Raw genomic sequence first — 21870 nt, 5'->3', positions numbered from 1 at the left:
TGTCAGATATTAATCAAATCCTAGCCATTTGGGGCTTATTGTTATAGGGGTTGTTTGACTTTTGGGATTTTTGCTAAAGATCATGGTCTGACCTCCTACAAGGCATAGCAGGCTGGCTTCCTGGGCTGGTTACTGTAGATGATGGGTCAGTTTCCTGGGCAGATTGCTGCTGGTTGTGGGTCAGAGTTCTGTTTTTACATATTGTGTGGCCATTGTTGGTTTGGATATTTAGTAGCTCCGTACCAAACTAACACTGGCTAAAAATAAGTAAGAGACCCAGCGCACCTGTTGGTCCGGGGCTCTCGGGCTGACTAGCTTCCACCAGGTAGCAGTATTCAGACCCCACCAGTGGTCACTGGGCAGGGCCACACTGTGACCACTGACATCAGCCTGGTGAATGTCAGCTGAGTCCTTGGTCATGGGGCCGTAGACACTGCAGCATTTGCATGCCGTGTCTTAAACTTGGGATTGACATTAGCGAGCTGTTTCTCTGAGGGGCTCACGGTGCATCAGGCAGGGCCAGCCCCATCCCAGCTTTCGGTCCGCTTTGGTAGTGACTGGCTGACTCCCCTGACAATGAAAGATTCTCTTATGTGTCATTTCACCCCTGCTCTCAGCCATGACATGGCAGAGGCTTCTCTGGCCAGGAATGGAGTATTCCAGATGGCTCTGGAATCTCTTTAGTAATCTCCTCCTTCTTTAGTCAATTTCTTGCCACTCCTGGAAATTTGACGCCGTGGCCTCCCTACTCTGCGCGCTGCGTCTGGCCTGAGGAGGACGGATGCTGCCCCAAGCGGCTTGGCAGGGTCCATGCCAGCCCTCGGTGCCACCACCCCATCCTGGCAGACCACGTGGGGTCTTCTAAGGTGGTTCCCCACCCACCCCCTTGTTTTGTTTTTTCCCAGTCTCCATTTTCCTCTTTTTTTTTTTTAACATCTTTATTGGCGCATAATTGCTTTGCAATGGTGTGTTAGTTTCTGCTGTAGAGCAAAGTGAATCAGCTCTACATATTTTTTTGTTTATATGTTTGGTGTGTGTTTTGCTTGGGCATTTACAGAAAATTCCTAGGTGGTGACATCATGGATAGCCAGTGACGATCCTGGAATCTTTGACTTTTCTAGAATTTAAAGAAAAAAGTGTTCAGAGTTTATAACATTAAGTTTTATATCAAATGTGCCTAAAGTATTTAAGTTTCTAAAGAGACTCTAAAAATATTATGTAGGGTTTTGAAAGACATCTGCAAGTTTTGAAGAAGAGATGGTTTTAAAAAGGCATCTCTCCTCTTGCCTTTGTGTGTGTTTGCGCTTTTACAATTAAATGACATCCTCTGAATGTAGGAGGTTAGTCAAAGCTGTCAAGTTTTTCTTCTCTCCTAATAACAACTCTTGTGCCATTGACTACCAAGAATAACAATAAGCCTTTTCTTAAGTTCAAAAAGAGTATTTATTTTTGTCACTGAAAGAACAACAATTATTCATGTCCTTAAGTTATTTAAAGTATTTTTGTGAATTCTGAGAGTAAGTCATTTGGAAGTTCAGCCACACAAAATAAAAATGCTTTAAATATATAAGTCCTCCACCTGAAATATTTTGGTTGGTGGGTCTTGGCCTTTCTATAATAGTTAGCTATTTAAGGAGGACTAGTGTGTGACATTCACTATTGGAAATGCTTTAAGTATATTAACTCCTCTGTCTCTCATATTACCCTCACTTTATAGCTTGCACACTGAGGCCCAGAGAGGTTCAGCTACTTGCCCGAGGTCACACAGCCACGATTTGGACCTGGGCCATCAGACATCCACGGCAAGCCTGCGTTGACCCTAGAAGTTTCCACCTGCATGCTGTCAAGGCATTTAGTTTCTCTGTGGTTTTCCCCCAAAACATAACCTTAGAAAGGTAAGAAATATTTACTATGAGTGTATTTAGCTCAGAACCCTTCAAGCTTTTGGAGTCTAAGAAATAATGATCGTTGGACCCTTTCCTGGAATTTGGCCAAACTATCGCATATATGGTTGCTGCTGCTGCTTTGCTATTCCTAGAGCTAAATCTGAGGAAAGACAAGTGAAAAAACAGGGAGGATGATGGTGGTAAAAATAATTTATGATCACCTTCTTATCTTGGAGTTCTTTTTTTTAATAAATTTTTAGCAGACTTGCTTTTTTTTTACTGTGACAAAATACTTAATGCCACTTAACTGTGCACTTAAAATGGTTAAAGTGGTCAATTTATGTTATATATTTTTACCACAGTAAATAAATAAGTAGGTTTAAAAAATTGTTTAATCCATTGAGCTCATGGGTGACTCCTCAGTAAAGCGTGATGTCTGTAGGTCTCGCAGCTTAGGTTGGCCGGTGTGAGATTTTCCCCTGTATGTTAACTGTTGTGCCTTGATCTCACAAGGAATGAGAAAGCCTTAGTAGGATATGACGACCTTTAGAAAAAAGCCAAGAATAGTGTAGAAGTGCCTTCTTTTGGAGCAAGAAGTGGCTGATTTAGTAGCTTCAAGAACCACTTTATTTCCTGCTGTGTTTGGAGAGCTGTAAGTGCAAAGACACTGGGAAGACATGTCCTCCTTGTGCTTACAAGAAGGAAAACAAAGGCTTGCTGAGGAAGGGGACCCCTGAGCCAGATTTTTAATCTTGATGGATCTAGTCTCTCTAAAAAGTGAACGTCTTTAAGGACTTTCCTCCCCAAGGAGGAGGCACAAGCTCCGGGAGGAAACCTGTACAGGTGGGGGGCTGCGGTGCCTCCAATGGGCCTGCAGACTCAGCTGGGCTCATGTTCTTACGAGGATTTTTGTCGATTTTGCGAGATTCTAGTTACAAAGTCACATGGGTCCTTAATGGTCTGCTCCAACCCTATTTTTTTTCATAAGTCGTGGTTTTTCTTCGGGTGCAGTTTTTCAGCATCACATAGATCATGTTCTAGAAGAAACACCTGCATCACACTTAGGAAGGTAATGCCCTGAAAAGTTCTTATAGTAACAGGGAATGGTCAAGATCCGAATCAGAGCTTGAGTCGTTGCCATTCTGGGCTCCAAGCGAACTCAACAGACAGTGAAAAGAGAATTTGCAGAGCCTTGAATTCCCCCTCCCACCCCCCAATTTGGCAAAGAGCTAATAAGTCAGGTCGCCTTAACATGGTCACTTCCATATCTAGAGCATGTGCTATTTCTCAAAAGCATCCTGGCAAATGACGGGCATACACACATGCCGTCATGGGTTGAAACAGTGATCTTTTGCTTGAATATGTGGGTGTCTGAGAGAGTTCCTTGCATCATCAGAGACCGTAGAGCTGGGGACACCTCAAGAGACAGTTCCCTCTACTCAGTGAACACGTAGAGCTAGAGCTGGGAATTATTTTAGTTTAACATTCATGTGGTCAAGAAATGTGCCCATAGGTCCAATAAGACTTTCTCTACTTAACTTTAGACTGGATACTGGTAAAAAATAATTCTGTTTGGGGAAAAGCTTGTTGTTGTTTGTTCCGAACTGCCTTGACACTCATACTTCTGCCTTGAGCCACTTGGCCACAAGTCCGTGGGCCGGGCAGACGGTCAGCACACAGGGCCATCCGTGGCAGGTCATCTGACAGCCTTTCCCGTGTGTTTGTCTCAGGAACATGAGTTTCCTCCCACATTTTAATCTAGGTGCAACCTGAGTTTAGAGACTTACTGGGGAGAGGAACATAGTCAGTTTCCTTACCCAACAGCTGTTACATGATGCATGTCTTCTAGGTGGATTCTGCTAGAGGCATTGCTTCTAGATGCATTTCTTCTAGGTGGATTCTGCTAGAAGCATTGCTTCTAGATGCATGTCTTCTAGGTGGATTCTTCTAGAAGAGTTTCTTCTAGATGCATGTCTTCTAGGTGGATTCTTCTAGAAGCATTTCTTCTAGACCAATGGGGTGCATCAGCTGAAAATCAGCTCTCCTTTCTCTGGTTTGGACGGTAGTTGGGTGTTTTGGTTTTGTGTAGCTGAGAGCCTGAACAAAAGTAATGAAGACTCCATAAATAGTGTCTTTAAATAAACTGTCACCTCCTGCTTGATTGTGACCACCAGTAAGTCCTGGAAAGGAGAGGATGGTGACAGCACGTCAGTGGGAGGAACACAGCGGTAAGCAGAGACCAGCTGTGAATTCCAGCCCTGTCTCCCATTGGCTGCAGGAATTTGAGCAGCGGATTTTATGTCTCTGGGCATCAACTTCCTCGTGGGGACTGAACTACAGGTAGATGGTCCCAAGGATCTCTTCAGCTTTAAAGATCTCTGCCTCAACTATAATTCAAATCACAAGATTCTTAGAAAGTGATAAATATGACTTTATAACACCTAATATAACAGAGTATCTTTAAAAAGCATGATAACATATTATAATGCATTTCCTAATCATCTGTAGGAAAAAATTAAAATTGTTAAATTCTTAACTTTACTTTAAAGCAAGGTTGCAGAAGCCTTCGGGTACTAGGAGTTTTCTCAAGGCTAAAGTGCTGGACAAAGAGGTTTTGAAAACCTGGAGAGAGGTAGGGGAGAAGGAGAGCACACAGGGCACGGTTCTGCCCCCATCCGAGGCCCCACTATCAGTTTAGGGTAAAGGGAGGATGTAAACTTTAAATTTTGTTTTTCAAAATGTCTAACCACTTTCTCTGACCCACACAGAGTAATCTCTTCCTCCCTCAATGTCTCTTGATGCCTCTTTTTGCCTCCATCAAATTTTTGCTGACAGTAGTTAGACATTTTGAAAAACAAAATTTAAAGTTTACATCCTCCCTTTACCCTAAATAGCCAATTGAAATTCCAAATAAACAGTGAAGCTTTTTTGAAAAGCAGGAGAAAAATAGAAAAAGGAATCTTTGCAAAACTCTGAGAGTAAAGAATTTCTAAGCTGAGAAGAACAAAAAGAAATCGCAAAAGAAAATATTGACAGATTAGACTTAAACTCCTGTACTTCATTAAAAAGTGATCCAAATGTAAAGATGGCTACATCTAGAGAGGATGTTTGCCGAAAAGAATGAAATCTCGGTTTAAGAAAAACCCTAGGAACAGATTTTAAAACTAACCCTCTAATCCAGAAGTTTTCCAATTCTGGCCCAAGAAACACTTGCATCAGCACTAATTAAAAACATAGATTCCCGTCATCTGCCAAACGCTTCCACCAATTTCAAGTGCACTAAAGGAGTCCATTGCCCTGCACAAAAAGGAATGGCATATGGTTAATGGGAAAACAGTCTCTTGAGAATCGAGGAAGTGCAAATAAAAATGATAAGATCATTTTCCTCAACTAAGTTATCAAAAAAGTACTAAAAGGTGATCCCTAGGGATGTGAAAAGGGCTTCCATGGCGTTGCTTGTGGAGGTGAATGCAAGGAAAGCCACCTGCAGGAGGTGTCAAGAGCCACTGCCATCCTCACAGTTTGAGCCCCATAACCCTTCCGGAACCTCTCGTAAGGGAATAAGCCCAACTGAAGAAAAAGCCATGCCCACCACAGTGTGGTTGTGTTAGCAAGAAGTTGGAAACCGAGACGTCTGGAAAGCTGGGTGTGGTTCGGTCAACCCCGAGAAAACACTGGGTGGAATAAAACTCAGCTATTACAAGGATTATTTCTGGCGATGATAGAGTAACATGGGAAAACACGTATCATGTTAAGTGAGAAAAGGACTCTACCAAGTTATATCCACAGCATGATCTCAACTCCGTAAAATGTACCCACACTTAGGAAAAGAAACACAAATTGTTAATAGTGGTTATCGTGGGTCGTGAGTCAGCGGAAGAGTTGAAATTTTTATTTCTCTACTTTCCTGGGTCCTCCAGGTTTTTGAATGAGTATTCTTATTTATGTGAGAGGAGGTGGGAACACCCTCAAAAATGACATTCAGTGAAGATAAAGAAGCGATGACCTGCTGCCTGCAGGCCAGTGGAGCAGGCAGTTCAGGGGGTCCTGCGTTATCTCGGGTGGTCCTTTTGGCAGCTGAACCAGGGAGATATGACTGTGCTCCCACTTTGAAGATGAGAAACTGAGGTTCAGGCAGGGTAGATAACTTGCCTTGGGCTCCTCAGCAAGAAAGCGTTTTGGGATTACCCCCCAAGAAGGGATGCCCTTGCCATTTGGAGGAAATAATTTTTCCCAATGGTCTCTACCCACCAGTGTAAGAACAGAACCCAACTGGACAGATGTTCGCAACTTCAGAGATCTCAGAGCAGCCCAGGGTAGCCCATCAGACCCGCAAACCTGTCCTCTCGCTAATGTAGGGAAGCAGGGAGCCTGTGATGGGACAAGGCAGGAGGACATTCAAGCCCCCAAATTGCAGATGCAGTGGGGAGATGGGAGGGCTGCTCCCGGCCTGTGTCTGCCCCACCGTTCATGTCCGAAGGAGGATGATGGGCAAGACAGAAGGAGAGACCGTTTGTGGTCTTCACTCTCCAGAAGCCTCAGACCTGGTTAGCGCTGGTTCCTGGCAGGGGAGTTCAGTGGTGAAAAAAGCACTAATGGCTCGATACAAATTTCACTCATGATTTTTGCATATCACTTAAAACATTAAGCACACTGAAGCATTCATTAGTTTGTGGAGCTTCCTGCAAGGAACAGGAATAATCTGAACCATGGATTTTAATCACGTATCTGTAAACTCCTTCTGCCATGCAGGGTGGAGAGAAGAGGCCCCATCTACCTCCCTGTAGACTTCATGGGGCTGGTTCAGATTTCCTAAGACTATGGCGGTAACTGCAGTGAGTGGACTGTTGTCGTGGGAATCAAGTGGTCCAGCGCCTGAAGGGAAGGCCCTCAGCTTTCTCTGAAACTTTCTTGGGAAAAAATAAAACCTAATCCGGAGGGGCAGTTAATAAATACTTAGCTTAGCCATGAAGTCTAATAGAATTCATCACACTAAAACTCGCATAGTATGTCAAATTAAATTTACATTTCTTAGAATTCTCTCAGTAATTCACTCTCTACAATGGGGTCAAGGCCAGGCTGGGCTTCATTCCCACAGTCCCCCAAGGGGCTGCTCACCAGGGCCCTAAGTGGCTACTTCCTGATGAACGTGTTTGCTGTCATGCTGGGAATATCTGTGCAAGTCCCATGCATACGCAGAGGACAGGATTGTCATCTTTGTGTTTATAACCTCGGGCCTGGAACAGTCTCCTGTTGTGCTTGGTTGATTCTAAAAGGTCAGCGCTTCAGAATAGGCCTTCATACAGTTCATGAGGAGGCCAGTGAGATCCTGGCGTGGAAAGGCAAACTCAGGGTACCATTCTGCTTCTCGAGGCGGGATGCACGAAGGGGGACAGGAAGTGAGACACAGACTCATGGGGGAGCACAAAGGGGAGCACAGGCTTCTGCAGCAAAGCAGGGCAGCTCAGCTGCCTAGCACACATCTGTGCCCCAGATGGAGGTGTCAGGGCGAAACCCAGGTGGTGACCCAGGGAGGGAACAAGAGCTCCAAAACACTGATGAGGTTTAAAAGATGAAAGTCCACCTCTCAAGTCTGGGCCGTGGGCCCTCTGTGGCCTGGGATACTGTCTCTGAGACAGCCCTAGATGCATGGCGGGAGAATATGGCAGTGGACCGGGGTTGTGGCTTGGCCTGCATCATGACTCTGTCTAATGAGAGTGGCTGAAACACAACTCAAATTAGCAGAAGCAAATGAGAGCAGGTGCTGAGAGGATGTGGGGTAGATGCAGAATCCATGAAAGAGAGACCCCAAACCAGGGTCTCAGGGCTGGATTTCATGGCCCCATCCTGAGACTGGCTCTCCCTGTGATGGGGAGAACCCCCAAATCACACCCCAGCAGCACCAGGGGAAGGAGAAAGCCCTTTTCCCTGGCTTCTGGATACTAGTCTCAGAGAAGATTCTGATTGGCCTGGCTTGGTCATGTGCCCTCCTCTTGGACTATGGCAGTGGTGTGAATTATGATTGGAAAACCAGGGTCATGGGCTCAGCCTGGGAGTCAGGGGTCAGGGATTACTATGAGTTAAGTCTCCTCAAAACCATATGGCAGGAACCCCAAGGAAGTAAGAGTAGACCAGAATGACTGAAGCCCCACAATGGGGTGCGCTCCAGACCCACTTCTTCGGTTGATGCCCACTGTTTATCCATCTGTCCTGCTGAGCCTGTGCTGACAGTGCATGGCCATTAGCCACATATGGCTATTGAGCCCCTAGAATGTGGTGAGTCCAGACTGAGATGTGCTGTGACTGTAAAATACATCCTAGATGTCAAAGATTTAATAGGACAAAAAGAATATACATTATCCTATGAATAACTTTTTAAAATTTATTACATGTTGTAATGATAATATTTTGTGTATATTGGGTTAAACAATGTATATTATCAAAATTACCTCTCTCGTTTACTTTTCTTTAAATTGAAGTACAGTTGTACAATATTATATAAGTTACAGGTGTATAATATAGTGATTCACAATTTTTAAAGGTTATATTCCATTTATAGTTATTATAAAATATTGGCTATATTCCCCGTGTACAATATATCCTTGTAGCTTGTTTTATACCTAATAGTTTGTACCTCTTACTCCTTTCCCGCTATATTGCCTCTCCCCGCTTCCCTCTTCTCACAGGTAACCACTCGTTTGTTCTCTATATCTGTGAGTCTGCTTCTTTTTTGTTATATTTACTAGTTTGTTGTATTTATTTTACTTTTTTAATGTGGCTACTAGACATTTTAAATTACGTAGGTGGCTCATGTTATATTTCTCTGGACGGCACTGTTGCAGACTATGTTCCTGTTTCTATCTTGGGGGGGAATTCATGTAGCAAAATAGCAGTTAATCCTTACATTTACTACCCACTGGGTCATGTACTTTTATTTTCCTTGAAATCATCTCCTGAAACTTCAGTGTGTGCTCCCTGTTGAAATGTCTGGGGATTTTAGTAAGTAAGTCATTGTTTGCCCTGCATGATTTGTAGACAGAAGTCTCCCAAATTGTTTAGGCTGTCTCCCCAAGGCCCAGAATGTGGAAGAAGCTGGGACCGCATAGGATTCAGGGGGAGAGCAGTGAGTGACAGATGTCACAACTTATGTGCGGAATCTCATTCTTGGATCCCATCAACGAAGGCTTGCATCTCCGTTAAAACCACTAGCGTTCGGAGTTGCTTTGTTTTCGCTCTTACAGATTTTTTTTTTTTAACCTCCTTTGTTGAGTCATCATGCATTTAGTCTGTAATCCAGATGTGAGAAATGTTTCAGAGCTTAATCACAGTGGGAGCTCTCTGCCCACTTGTAGATCTCATTTTTGCCTCCCTCCCTCCCTCCATCCATCCTTCCATCCTTCCACCCATCCATTTCTTCATTCACAAGTGGTCACACCCCTGGTGTGCTCCTAGGCGCTGGGCAGGCTGCTGGCAATAGAGCAGTTGAGCCAACCAGGCCATTCCCTGCCTCTGTGTTCCTTCACATCTGGTGAATCAGTGGCTTGAAGCCGATTTTCCCCAAAACTCTTGCAGAAGAAGTATAATGTCTCTTATGGAAGGGCTCAGAATAGCTCAGCTTGAATAGGGAAGGTGAGGAAAGGGCAGGGGTCCGGGCCACTCCCCTCCTAAAAGGGCGTCTCTGAAAACCCTTGCTCTAAATCACCCTTCTCTCTCCAAGCATGTTTTAGTTATTATGTCTTCCCATAATATATTTTGATTAGATGGATTAGAGCTAAGATCCCTACTTAATCAAGTAAAATTAAGGAGCTTTCCTGAAATTGACATATTGAGAGAACTACATCCCAAAACAAAGAAAAATGGATCCAGGTCTGTCTGGGTTCTTAGGAATCTTTTCTCTATGACAGGCAGTAGATTTCAGGTAATTCTCCCTCTGATTTGTAAATACCCAATAAAAATCAGGAAAGGCTCTAAGTTAGGATTTCTTTTAAGTGACGCACAGTTTGTTTTTTGCTTGCTAATTACTCATCTTTCTTCTCCTGAATTAAACACATAGTTAATTTGCTCAAGTGGTGATAACTGATGCATTAAGCCGTTGCCTACTTGCTGAGCAAAAGCTCCCAATGCTGTGCGCTCTGCCTGCCTTTCCCACGAGCCCTGGTCAGCTGTGCAGATCCAATCACAGGGTAACCTTTCACCTGCTGCTGGAAGGGGCATCCTTTGATGAGCATTTAAATACATCCCATTTAGACCTTAATGAAACTAAATTCATGAAGACTTGGGGTGATGAAAAAAAGGAAAGAAAACATTTTCCCCTTTCTTTCCCTTTAAGACTATCTGAAACTGATTTTTTTTTAAATCTAACGTTTTCAAAGAAAAAAATGGAAATAATAATGCTCAGCAGAATGAAGCCCGTTCAGCATGCTCTGATGCAACTCAGTGTATTGTGTCTGCTTAACTACCAGGAAATCAGAAGCAACATAGAAAGAACCTGTGGATGTGCCTGGGGAAGGGGTGTCAGAATCATAATTAATTTGAATCGAAAGGAAGCCTCCGAGGGAGATGGGTCCGTACTACATGGCAGCTGGACTACCGCGCTGTGATCTTTGTGCTTTAGTTATGAGTCATTGAAACATTTCCGAGCCGGGAGTAAGAAGACACCTGGGTAAATAGGCAGGGCAGGTGCTGGCAGGTGCGGGGGGTGCCTTGTTGCTGGAATTAGGACGGCATGGGGTAGAAAGAGCGGGACATCCAAGCGCAAGCTTAAGATATTGTCATTTCCTGAGATGCCCCTGAGTTTTCATTCATTGGCGTCATTTGCTAAGCCGTACTGTAGACCAAGTGGCCAGGACATAGACGTGAGAAACTCAGCCTCTGTTCCCAAGGAACGGGCTAGTGGGAGGCACAGCCGTGTAGACTGTCACGCATGAGACGGCTGCCCTCTGATGCAGCCGCTGGGCTTCCTGGGTCCACGCCTATCAAGGTACGACAGGCCCAAGCCGGCCACCGCAGTGACTTGGTAAACTGCGGACAAGGGCAGTGGAAACCGGGCCACGTAGGAGTATGTGCTACCCCACACCTGTGTGTGTTCCTGAGCACAGGTGTCTGTTCCAGCCTCCACCCTGCAGGTCGGCTCTCCTTGGTCCCCCTGAAACAACCACTTGTGCGTGAGTATCTTGTTCTATTACATCTTTTTTTGGAGAATTCAAGCTGTCTCCCTCCCTGCATTGGAGAACCAGCATGTTGCCCTAATATTGTGTATTTGGCCATTACCTGTTCCAGGTGGGTTGGAAAGTTGGTTCTTTTCTTTAGGAATCTCCAGGAAAAAGTTGGTACTCAAGAAGAGGAAGCAATGTAGGTTTTAAAGAAGCCATGATTTGCCCGGTGTTAACCCATGTTTGCATTATGGGCAAGAGTGGGGGGATTAAGGCATGGGGACAGGGGGACGGGGCTTGTTTGCTGCCTGTCAAAGCTTTTGCTGCAACTGACAGTACTTCTCACTATAAAAGCCACAGGTCATCGGCCTCGGCCTCTGTCTTCCAGGGTTCAGGGCGCTGTCCACATTTAAAAACCATGACCTAGAGAAAATGAGATCTGGAGAAAGAACGTGATTTTCCGAGCTACCAAAGTGGTGGCAGTCATGAGTCTTGAACTTGGATCTCTCGCCCTTCTGTTTATTGAACACTGTCTTTCTCCCTTGTGTCCTCCCCTTTAGACTTTTTAAAAATGCAGAGAAAAACCCACGATTTCCAAAATACGCTCTTGCGTGTATTAATTACCTAGTTTCCTCTCTGAGCAAAGAAAGCATTGTCACACTAAAGTTCTGCTGCATGGGTAGCTGTTTCCAGTTCTCTGTTTCGCCTTTGTTTACAGGGAAGGCTGGCCTGATGGATGTAGACGGGATGGAAGTGTTAGGCTCAGGGATCAAGGAGTAATTCCAGAGAAGGTGATGGGAGCCCCAAGGATGCACATAAAAATTAATTACAGGAAAATACATCATTAACGGCAGCTCTCACAGTAGGTCCCAGGGCGACTATTATGTGAAATTAATTAGTCCTTAAGTTTTTTTTAAGTCACCTTCTCTGTACTATGAAAAGAGTCCTAATTACTGACATCGGTTGTTTTAAGTCATTAAGGGTCATCATTCTACATGTCCCTGTACTCATTCAGTCCTGTTTATTTGGATTTAAAGAGCCCCTTCAGCTCTGTGGGCTGGTTTCCCTGTGCAGTAACTTGTTTGGTAAAATGAAGTAAGGCTGGCAAGATCAAGGTCTCAAGAAAACAAGGTGTAGGAGTCGAATAACAAAAATCCACTCATTTGTTGTTGAGTGGCTCCTTTTCTCCAGACACTGTGCGTGGACCCTGGGCAAGGAAGGAGAGGAAAACCAGTAGAACCCAGAGCTTATTGACTGGGGGGGAGTTGGGGGGGGCATTAAACGGACGATCCCTAAAACCAACGTAGGGTATCGCATAGTGATGGAGAACTTGATCCAGTCTAAGGACAGGGATGGCCTTTCTGAGGAAGTGACGTTTAAACCGAGACCTGAATGGGGCAGTGACGCAGAGAGGGGGCGTTTCCAAGCAGAAAGAACAACATATATAGAGGCCTGGGGTTGGGGAGAGACCGAAATGTGATTTATGGGATGCTTAGAGTTACGCAGGGACCAGATTACCAACGGCCTGGTGGTGCTTCTTTACCATTTTGTCCTGAGTTTAATGGGGAAGTCATGAAAGTTTGTGTGTTTGAACTTTTTATTCTGAATAATTTCAAACTTAGAGAAAAGTTGCAAAAACCGTCCAGCTAGCTTCCTCAGAGCCTGCACTAAGAATTCCTGCCAATGTTTGATCACACCTGCCTTATTGTGCTCTCTATGTACATAGGACTATTTTTTACTAAAGCATTTGGAGGTGAGTTGCTGATATGGTGCCGAAGGACACGTTCCTCTATGTCCATTGTACAATCATCCAAATAAGGCAATTAACATTGATACCGTAGTGTCCTCAGAGCCTCAGACCCCCGCTGAAATTTTGCAGACTCTCCCACTCATGTCCCTGATGGTCTAGAGACCAATCCAGGGTCCCATCCTGCATGTACTTGTCTCTTCCATCTGGGATGGTTTCTAAGTCTTCACTTGTTTTTTATGGCCTAGACATTTTGGAAAATGACAGGTCATTTACTCATTTACTTTCTAGAATGACCCTCCATTTGGGTTTGGCTGATGTGTCCTAGTGGTCTGATTAAGATGATGTATTTTTGGCAGGAATACACAGAGTGATGCAACACAGCAAAAGGCCGGGCCATCCATCAGCCCCATTACTAGTGACATTAACTTTGATCGCTCAATGAAGGCTGTGTTGCCAGGTTTCTCCACGGAACTCTTTTGTCCTTTTAACTAATAAGTATTAAAAGATATTTTGAGGCTAGCTAAACATACTGTTTCTTATGAAGTGTTCACTCACTAGGTTTAGTATCCATTGATGCTTCTTGCTTGAAACAGTCATTACTAGGGCGGTTGCCAGGTGGTAAGTTTCAAATTCCTTCATCCCTTCTGCATGTAGCAGTTGGCAATCTACTTGGAGGAGGAGCTCTCCTTCTCCCTTATTCATTCATTCATTTGTTCATTTGTTTGTTCGTTCATCCATTCCTTTGTATCAGTAAGATTTCATGGATTCCTGCTTTATTCAATAAATTACAGTTCGGATGTTCAGATTGCCCCTGGTTTGGTCAGTGAGAGCCCTCTCGAGCTGGTTTTGGACGTGTCCCCATCAATCTTTGAGTACGTCTTACTTTCTGAGACAATAAGCTGTTCCAGGCCCACCCTGTCCTTTCCCTGCTCTGGCCCTGCAATCAGCCTGCTGCCCTTTGGCGAGGAGCATCCTACTGAAGGGCTCTGAGCTGGAGAGCGACCTGATCTGATGGGCATTTTAAAAATATTACTGTGGCTGCCTTTGAGGAGTGCCATGAAGGCACAGGCGAGAGAATCGGGGAGGCCACGGGGAGGCTGTTCGCCGTCGCTCAGTCCGGTGGCTTGGGTGAGATCGTGACATTGCAGATGGAAAGTGGGGACGGATTGAAGGAAGACTTTAAAGCTAGAACTGACAGGTGATGGTGGGATGTGGGGAGTGACTGAGGGGGAGAATGGAGGCATCCTTTCCTGGAATAAGAAAAATGGGGCAGGGTAGGTCACGAGTTCCTGTTTGGGTCTGCGACCCTCGAGAGCTCTGGGCAGCCAGGCAAGGGGGCAGGTGGACACAGGAGCCTGGAACTCAGAAGAGAGACCTGGGCTGGAGCTGTGGACCCGAGACTCGTGAGGTTTGGCCACATCTATGAGGGCCTCATGGGCAGGCTTTGAATCAGGCCTTCCTGGCTGTAGCAGCTTCTCCCTCATGCTTGCAATCTGCATTGTCTTCTTTCTGCAGCTCTTGGCAAGCACTTGGCATTTTCACAACAGAGTTCAAAGCCCGGGGGCCCGTTTTCTGAACTCACCTTTGATCCATTTAATCAAGAAGGAGGAGTGTAAACAGATCGCCTCCCTGCATTACTCGTGACAACCCGACCCCAGCAGACTGGGAAGACCTCGACAGTAATTGTCACACTTTGTGTGTTAGGGATTCTGTACTGAACTGTACATGTGTTAAAAAAAAAAGTGTGTGCACATACGTGTACATACATGTGTAATATGCAGTACCTAAAATGATTGCCGTCAAAAAACACATTTTCTCAAAATTAAGGTTGACAAGGAATTACTGAAAACAGAACGTAGATAAAGAATCCCTAATAAGAAGACTTATAATCATGGCTTTCCCACAGCCCATCAGAGGGTGAAAGGAATATATTGGAAGCAGGGTGCCTGCCAACCCCAGGAGCCCGGCGTCAGATCTGCTGCTATGTAGATGCTTAGAGCGCAAACACACAGTGGTTTTGTCACCCAAGACTTGCTCCTCAGACAAGCCATGAGACAGGGCTCCGGCTCTCATGCACTGAGTTCAGTCATCGCAGTAGAGACGGATGTTGTTTGCTTTGGCATTTTTGCTAACGTTTACGGAGTGATTTTTGCCTCTAAATCAGAAACGGCCAGTTTTACTGATGTTCGTGGGGCTGCTTTTAACTTTGGCTTTTGTCTGAAAAGCAAAGTTGAGAACTTGCAGCGCCTCTTATGTTAAATTTTATTGAAAAATCAAGGATTGGCATTAAGTGTAGCCGGGAAGCTGGGAGGCCAACTGGAAAGCTAGTGCCATGCCAGGGCTGGTGCAATGGCCAGACGGTGGTCCACGTAGAATGCGTGGTCGTGGAGGGGGTCCTGGGGGCGCTGCAGCCCACGGCCCAACAATCACTATCCCAATGCTTCCTTATCGTGACCCTCCTGAATCCTTGGGAGACCAGGAAGGAGGGTTTCAGATTTTGCTCAGAGATTCTACATTGTCCACAGGCATCCTTTTTTCATCGAGCCGCAGTCACTCTTCCTGTTCATCACGCCTGAACCGTGTGTAGGGTCTGGTTTCTACGTATCGCCAGTTTGGCTGAAGGTCTGTGGGGAAGGATGCAGACAGTTCTCCGCTTACCCTTAACGAGAGCCTTCCTTTACAGGGGTCACCATGTACAGATCCCATTTTGTGCCCTCACGACCCGAGGAAAGGTAGCTGTCTGAGACCTGTGTGACTGTCTCCTTACACCGCCTTTTAGCGGCATTAGTAACAGCTGCTTGTCGAGCTGTTAGTGAAACGGTGTTGTTGGGTCACAAGGGAGAGAGCCCAGCCTCGGGATGGGAGTAGCGCCCGCTCGCCGCAACTGGAGAAAGCCCGCGCGCAGCAGCGAAGACCCAACGCAGCCAAAACTAAATAAATAAAATAAATTAAAAAAAACAAAAACGAATGGCATGTGAAGGACTTTAAATAGCTTTTCTGTCTTTCCTCCTGCAAGTCTAAACGCAGGAATAGGAAATTATGGACGCTAGGGGGTTGCATATTTAAATACAGTTGGACCATTTTCATCCAACAGTGAAGAAACGCTTTTGGTGCACATATTTTATATCTTTGCCATTTTGCCCAGCCTTATATGAGTCTCTTCCATCTGTGAGCTCTAATAGCTCCTACTAAGTATCTAATTCATACAGAACTCCCTAGGTTCTGCTTTGTAGTGTGATCATTGCTGTACAGCTCTCTCTCATAGACTCTACCCTCCCTGAAGGCACACTTTGGCCCTAAAGCACATCTTAATTTGTCACACTGCCTAACCTGAGCTGAACACAAGCCAGCACTGAGGAATTGCAAGAAATGAATGAATGAAAACATTTCTACTGCCTTAAGACTGGTCTTGTGAAAATGCTTTGCTGAGATGTTGTCAAGAAGGGATGCGTATTGCACTTGAAATATCAGAAGCTAGATGCTTAGTTGGGAATTTGGTTGACTTACATTATTATGACTTAGCATCATATTTCTTTGGAAGTTATAAATAATTCAGAGCACATGTGGGATTCCTTTTATCTTTTCTGGCTTGTTGATTTGTGGGTAGTTTTTTTTAAATTAATTTTATTTATTTATTTATTTTTGGCTGCATTGGGTCTTCGTTGCTATGCACGGATTTTCTCTAGTTGTGGCGAGCGGGGGCTACCCTTCGTTGTGGTGCGCAGGCTTCTCGTTGCGGTGGCTTCTCTTGTTGCGGAGCACGGGTTCTAGGCACGTGGGCTTCAGTGGCTGTGGCACGCGAGCTCAGTAGTTGTGGCTCGCGGGCTTAGTTGCTCTGTGGCATGTGGGATCTTCCTGGACCAGGGATCGAATCTGTGTCCCCTGGATTGGCAGGCGGATTCTTAACCATTGCGCCACCAGGAAAGTCCCTTGTGGGTAGTTATTGGGCCGAATAAAATATGAAAAGAGGAACGAGGTCTTATCTGAATGTCAACTCAACATCTTGTGGTTATTGTTTAGTAATTATCAAGTTACCTTAAATCCTAGAGTCAGTGGTCCATTGAGATAAAACATTAGGAGTATATTTGAATTGCTCATAAACTTCCTTGATATTTTCCAAAATATTGTGATATAATAAGATTCTCTGCTTCTGAAGAAGATATAAATAAAGCCTCTACAGCATCTGATGGTGATTAGTTGAGAATTAATATCCCATATGACCAACTAGCAGTTCCCTGGAATAAATAATTCCCCGGGAACCCTGCTTTAGAACACAGGCCAAGCCATTTCTGAGGCCGAAGGAAAATGACATTGAAAAATGGTTGGCGAGTCATTTATATTGTTCGTTCGTCTACATAACCAAAAAAATGTAGCATAGCACTACTTTATGCTGCAAAGAGACTGCTAAGTGTTTCAAGTAACTGTCAAGGCTTGTAAATGGGATTTACAGTGAAGATAAAGAGCAGAAGTTCTCAAATTTATTGATCTTGGGACCCCTTTACACTCTTAAAAACTGTTGAGCATCCCCCAGTTTTTGTTTATGTGGCTTGTATCCATGGATATTTACCATCTTGGAAATTAAAGCTGAGAAACATTTAAAATAATTTTTAATTCATTAAAAAATAGTGAACCTGGGCTTCCCTGGTGGCGCAGTGGTTGAGAATCTGCCTGCTAATGCAGGGGACACGGGTTCGAGCCCTGGTCTGGGAAGATCCCACATGCCACGGAGCAGCTGGGCCCGTGAGCCACAATTGCTGAGCCTGCGCGTCTGGAGCCTGTGCCCCGCGACGGGAGGGGCCGCGATAGAGAAAGGCCCGCGCACCGCGATGAAGAGCGGTCCCCGCACCGCGATGAAGAGTGGCCCCCGCTTGCCGCAACTGGAGAAAGCCCTCGCACGAACCGAAGACCCAACACAGCCAAAATAAATAAATAAATAAATAAATAAAAAGAAAATCCTTTAAAAAAAAAAAAAATAGTGAACCTGAGAAAACCATAATTCAAAAAGAGTCATGAACCACAATGGTCATTGCAGCTCTATTTACAATAGCCAGGACATGGAAGCAACCCAACTGTCCATCGACAGATGAATGGATAAAGAAGATGTGGCACATATATACAATGGAATATTACTCAGCCATAAAAATAAATGAAATTTAGTTATTTGTAGTGAGGTGGATGGACCTAGAGACTGTCCTACAGAATGAAGTCAGTCAGAAAGAGAAAAACAAATACTGTATGCTAACACATATATATGGAATCTAAAAATAAAAATGGTTCTGAAGAACCTAGGGGCAGAACATGAGTAAAGATGCAGATGTAGAGAATGGACTTGAGGACACGGGGAGGGGGAAGAGTAAGCTGGGACGAAGTGAGAGAGTGGCATGGACATATATACACTACCAAATGTAAAATAGATAGCTAGTGGGAAGCAGCCGCATAACACAGGGAGATCAGCTCGGTGCTTTATGACCACCTAGAGGGGTGGGGTAGGGAGGGTGGGAGGGAGATGTAAGAGGGAGGAGATACGGGGATATATTTATATGTATAGCTGATTCACTTTGTTATAAAGCAGAAACTAACACACCATTGTAAAGCAATTATACTCCAATAAAGATGTTAAAAAAAAAATAGTGAAAAGTGCATTGCATTCTAACATAAAAATACTGTGTTTCCTCAAACAGTATAATTTAGTGAGAAGGGTGGCATTGTTTGAATTTTTGCAAATCTTTTTTATTGTCCGGCTTACCAGAAGGGAGGTATCACCTGTTAATATCCTCTGAAAGACTCCACTGCACACTCTTGAGAAAATGAGATTGAAAAAGACAAATAATGTCTTTGTATTATTATAAAATAGTTTTGACTCTGGCTCTTCTGAAAAGGTCATGAGCACCCCAGGGGTCACTGGTCCACTCTTTGAAAACTGCTAATGTAGAGCGGTTAGTTGAACCAGGATATTCTTGAACGTGAGAACCCTGAACTCAACTAAAAATCTGTTCTCGGTGCCAAGGTGTTGACAGTCCCTGTGAGGAAGTGTGCTGTGCTGCCTGCCCAAGCTGGTGTGATCCTTTGGCCACCTTCAACCTTCCCTCTGTCCTGGGGACACAGTCTGGCCTCCTGTCTGCTTAGGTGGTGTGAAAGCTCTACTGACCTGCTCTTGCCCTCTGGGCAGCTCACATGCTTCCCTGACCAGGGGTCATTGACATGTTCTACTTTGTACGACACCTCTGCTCAACTCGGGCAACCTGGTCGCACAGACCACCACCACGACACCAATTAAAATAAGAAGGTGAGCTCTTGAACAAACAGAACCCTAGTCAAAAACCCAACCCTTTGGCCTTGTCTCAGAGAAGAATTTAGAAAAGGGGCAGTTCCAGGATCTTGGTGCTGTTGACTGAATCTTCAATCACATGCACAAGGTCATGCTTCCACTTGACTTGGCAACCAAGGGAGCTCTGTATAGGAAGGACAACTGGCATTTGGGGAACAAGGATCTCCTGTTTGGACCAAGACTTTGTGAGTTTTAGAAGGCCGGAACCTGGAGCAGTGCTGCAGAGGGAGACCTTCAGCTGACTCCAGATAGAACTGTTGACCTTCCCAAGTGCTTGCCTAGACTCTGGCCCTGATAACTGCTTATTCCTGCCTCTTCACCGACTTTGACTCCAGCCAGTGACCCAACCCCCAGCCTGACTCCCCAATGTCCCCTCCACCCCCTCATCTGTGTTCACACTCAGCTCTTCCCCTTATGAATGAACTGTTCCTCTCCTCATTGCCTGGCATTGATCCCTGCGGTCTAAACACACACTCAGCTGGAATCCAGCTGTGCCATCAGTCAGGGCTGGAAGACTGGACCTGGAGTGAGCAGCGTGACAAAGGAGTTGAGGCCAGAAAGGATAAAGGAGAACAATCGATCAGGGCAAAGGATTCCTGTCTACCTTCTGCTTTTCTCTTTGAATGCTCCTCACACAGTTTGTCAAGATCAGGCCACTCATGAGTCACTTGTTTACTGTGTGATTTCATTCCCCTCCCTGGAAAAAGAAATCCTAGGGAAGTAGAGCTGAGTTCATTTTCCTCTTATCCAGCCCCCTTTCTGCTTTTTCCAGCAAAGCTTACCCCCGTCCGCAGGCCCAGATATTTCCATCAAGGAACCTCTACGTTCCAGCAGTCTCAGAGTTAACCTGGCACGTTGAGATGAACACAGATGCTGGTGCTTTCTTTTTGAAAATCGTGTCTGAACCTGAATGCAGGATGATTAGGCTACTCACTTGCCAAATAGGACATACACCGCAAAATGTTTAGAATTGTTACAGTGCTCCAAGGAAAGGCAAGAGGACACCTAGTAGTAGGGGTATCATTTTTGTTCATGTATGCCTCCCATCATTCAAGCATATTTACTGAGTGCCGTAATATGCCAGACATTGATATATCGTAAACGAAACAAAGATTCTTGCTCTCATGGTACTTACATTCTAGACAGTAACAAGTCATCATCCATCCAAAATTCTGGATGAAATAAATCTTTTCTCTAGATTCTCAGTGGTCACTTTGGTTGTTGTAGCTTCTATACTGTTTCTTGTTTGCCTTGGGGGAGATGTCTAGGGAGCTGAGTATGAGTGAGGAAAACAGAGCTTGTTCTCTTTGATGATATCAGGCACACTGTTCTAAAGGCAATAGTTTACAGATTACGTTATTTTGTAACCAGCATAATATCTGGTCACCTTACAACTAGTTGAATTTGAATTAGTTGCTCCAAATCCTCTGTTAGGAACACTGAAAAATAGTGTACTCTGACCTAAAAAAGCAACTTTCTAGATGGTCAATATTTGTTCTCTGTGTGCTTGAAAAGAGTGTTTAGTCTCCCATTATTGGGTGCAATATTTCATGTATGTCCATTAGATCTCTGCCGTTCAATTTCATATATACTAATTGTCGTATTGCATGATATATCATTTATGAAGTGAGATACGTCAAACATGTGAGTGTGATAGAAGAGTTGTCAGTTTCTCCTTATAGTTCATTACTTTTTGCTTTGTATATTTTGATGCTCTGTTGTTAGGTGCATACAAGTTTAGGGTTATTTCCTCTTCCAGGTGAATTGAAACTGATAATATTCTGTGACCCTCTCTTATTTCTAGTTGTGCTATTGCCTTAAAGTCTATCTATCTGATATTAATAGAGGTACACCATATTTCTTTTGTTAGTATTTATCTGGGATTTATTTTTTCTCCTTTTACTTTTTAGTTCTCTGTCCTTACATTTCAGAAATGTTTCTTGTAAACAACATTTGCTGGTTTCTTAATAAGCATGTCTGGCGATCACTTTTTTAAACTGGAGAGAATAGTCCATATCTTTATTATGATTACTGAGATATTTAAATTAATTTATTTTTTAAGAACTCTTTTTTAAAAAGTATTTATTTATTTTATTTATTTATTTGGCTGCACCGGGTCTTAGTTGAGGCATGCAGGATCTTCGTTGCCACGTGTGGGATCTTTGTTGCGGCATGTGGGATCTAGTTCCCTGACCAGGGATCGAACCTGGGCCCCCTGCTTTGGGAGTGCGGAGTCTTAGCCACTGGACCACCAGGGAAATCCCTTTAATTTATTTTTAATCATTTTATAGTATACTTGATATTTGTCCCACTTTTTCTGCTTCCTTTTTTCTCTTTTTCTTCCTCCTTTTGGATTTTTCTTTTTCGCTTCATTACATTTTTCCCTCTAATTTGAATTTATAATGTCTATGCCTCTGAGTTTAATGATTACCCTAGTATTTTAACATGAATACTTACCAGAGTTCAACATTAATAATATTTTTCTTCTTCCCACCAAACACAAGGACCTTAGAATGATTTATTACGTACATGCTGTTGTTATCCACCATTTTTTCCCATCTTTTTGTACCCTAAATTGGTCATTATTATTATTGTTATTATTATTGTAAAGCACAATATCTTTTCCCACCATTTCTTCTTGCCTCTTAGAACTCCCATCTGGGATAATTTCCCTTTTTCTGAAGGATATCATTTAGAATTTAGTTTGGTGACAGCTTGTTAGTGGAAACTCCGTTTTTTCCTGCATCTGAAATC

General features: G+C 44.1%; 1 protein-coding gene across 2 annotated transcripts in view; it reads left to right on the top strand.

The window, feature by feature from the left end:
• Positions 1-21870, top strand: part of NPAS2 (neuronal PAS domain protein 2) — a 190073-nt gene that overhangs the window by 23420 nt on the left and 144783 nt on the right. The window contains exon 2 of one of the 2 annotated variants that reach the window (XM_057558518.1): positions 1718-1895. The exons of the other annotated variant lie outside the window; for it this stretch is intronic. The gene's annotated coding sequence lies outside the window, so the exon portion shown is untranslated. The remainder of the gene's footprint in view (positions 1-1717; positions 1896-21870) is intronic. 2 annotated transcript variants of the gene reach the window in all.

The sequence above is a fragment of the Balaenoptera acutorostrata genome, chromosome 12 (assembly GCF_949987535.1).
Source record: "Balaenoptera acutorostrata chromosome 12, mBalAcu1.1, whole genome shotgun sequence".
NCBI lineage: Eukaryota > Metazoa > Chordata > Mammalia > Artiodactyla > Balaenopteridae > Balaenoptera > Balaenoptera acutorostrata.
Note: the sequence above shows the minus strand (reverse complement) of the source record. Positions and strands in the feature narration are given on the sequence as shown.